The 2,397-nt window shown below is 33.0% G+C and overlaps 1 pseudogene; it reads left to right on the top strand.

The window, feature by feature from the left end:
• The first annotated feature begins 1,638 nt into the window (after nucleotides 1-1,638).
• On the top strand, nucleotides 1,639-1,757 carry LOC118614655 (annotated as a pseudogene).
• The last annotated feature ends 640 nt before the right edge of the window (nucleotides 1,758-2,397 follow it).

The raw sequence follows: 2,397 nt of genomic DNA, 5'->3' as shown, positions 1-2,397 counted from the left end.
TAATTATGCAATGTTTTAATCATTATTTACATGTAGCCCCAATTAAAGGATTGTATAGGTAATTAATTGATTTGCATATTTAAAGTGTGCTGTGACATAAATTCTTTAGCATGGCATATTTTAAAGTTTATATGAAAGTTAGAGTTGCCATGAAGTTAAAACTTCGGTCAGTTCTCATCATCACCCATGGGAATGAGTAGAGGGGGTACCTGGGTTTAAACCCAGATCTACCACTTACTAACTATGGTTAACCTACTTAACCCACTCTATGCCTCAGTTTCCTTTTTTGTAAAATGAAACTAATAACAATGTCTACTAAACTGCAATGTAGGAAAATTATCCAGTTAACTTCTCGACAACTGGTTTTACTTCATGGTTGTAAGTTACTTGGAGACTTTATTTTAATGAATAAATATTTAAGAACAATTTATATGACTACCACAAACACAGACTATATTAAATTTATTAAATTCTAAATATATGGTAATGAGTTTAGTGTAGGTAAATTCTGGCAAGTGTCAGGCACTTGGTATATAGTTCTAGTGGAGCTGTGAATTCTAACCTGAGGGAAACAGGAGTTATCTCTTTTAAATGAACCAAATTTGGCATGTTACAGCCTATGGAAAGGTCTGTGAAACTGTATCACTTGTGAATGAAATATTATGAGCTATTTCTTGGATATATACATTTATCAACAGAATTTTTTAAATATAGACAATTATAACCCTACATAATTAATTTCGGTCCACAAATACCAGTTTCTGCTCAATAAAGGAGGAGCTGCATTAATGATCCATCTGCAGAGTCAAGGACTAAGAGAAGCCACTTTGAAAAACTATAGCATTTACAAGCCATTAGAATGAAGCCTATACAATTGAGAATCAATCTTATGCATTTATTAGATGTATGATTTTAAAAATGCAATGTTTGTTACACTATTCATGAATAGTGTACATTTATTCTGGTTATGATGCTTCCAAAGTATTTTCTTGTCAAAATCTTTGCCAAAGTCATCAGGCCTGGCAGTTACCGTAATCACACAGCTGATGTTCCTAGAGCTTGGCTGTGAATGCACAGTACAGTTTTCCATTCTTTATTGCATGGAAGCTGCCATAAAGTCTTTTAAAAAGGAATTGAATTCTGTCATTTGTAATTGATGTCCAGGGCATCCAGTACCATTGAGCCAGTTCTTGCTCTCTGACTAAAAATATGCATAATTGGCAGTACTTGTCATTACTTGAAGGAAAAAATGTTTAAAATATCAACCACATAATAAAGTGTAAAAATAAAATAAAAGTTATTTTTCTGGTTAATGAAGCAAGAAAAACTTAGCAACTCTAATGTTCATATTGAAGGAACAATAGAAATGCTAATCTTACTCCTTGCTAATGCACATGCACTGGCCACATTTTAAGTTTTGGGTCCCCCATGTGTATTTGTAGCAAAAAAGATAGCATGAACACACTCTCCTTACCTTTTTCAAACACTACACAGAGCCTTGATTCATATCCCTGTAGCTGACTCTGCTTTGTGAGGTCTATGGCTAGAAACTCATCATGAATCTACTAGATTATTAAAGCATTTTTCAATATGAAAAATAATATATTATCATTGTAGACAAATTAAGAAAGACTGAAAGTCTACAGCCATGTCACCCTGAACAAACCCAATCTTATCTGATCTCAGAAGCTAAACAGGGTTGGGCCTGGTTAGTACTTGGATGGAAGACCATCTAGGAAGACCAGGTGCTGTAGGCATAAAAAACAAAAAAATAAGGGATTTTAAACTGACACAGTCCTTGCAATCTGTGAGGTCAACCAAGGATTGCCTTGCCTAAAAAATAAAAAAAAGGGAAAAAAAGTTTGAAAAGTATAAAAAAATAGAAATCATCCTTCAACTCATCATCTAGAGATATCCAATACCACATTTTGATAAATTTTCTTTTCAGACCTTTTTTATACATATATATTTGTTGCAGTACTTAGTTTGCAAGTAATTTTTCCAGGTAAACCAGGTATAACAAGAAGTAGGGTGGGGAGAGGATGGGAAGAGAAAAAGTTCTCTGTGTAGGAGATATTTCACACAGGATTGATGTACTTTCTAGAATAAATGTTAATGGAAGGTGAAGAGTCAGAACAGCATTACAGAACACAGCAAACATGTAAAAGAGTGACCAATATAATGATATCTGGTATTCTCTAAAAGAATGAAAATTTTCATGATGGAAAAAATAAATTCTACTTGGATCTAGCCTCTGTATAAATTCAACTGAAATCTAAAAATATTTACTTTTCCTTAAGAAAATTAAAAAATAATAATAATCTAATCAAATGGGGGCTACATAATTGCTTTGGCATTAAAATCTAACTGTGAGGTGAGATTGGTCAAAGCATATCC

The sequence above is a fragment of the Rousettus aegyptiacus genome, unplaced genomic scaffold (genome assembly GCF_014176215.1).
Source record: "Rousettus aegyptiacus isolate mRouAeg1 unplaced genomic scaffold, mRouAeg1.p scaffold_m13_p_2, whole genome shotgun sequence".
Lineage (NCBI taxonomy): Eukaryota > Metazoa > Chordata > Mammalia > Chiroptera > Pteropodidae > Rousettus > Rousettus aegyptiacus.
This window is presented reverse-complemented; position numbering and strand designations above follow the sequence as displayed.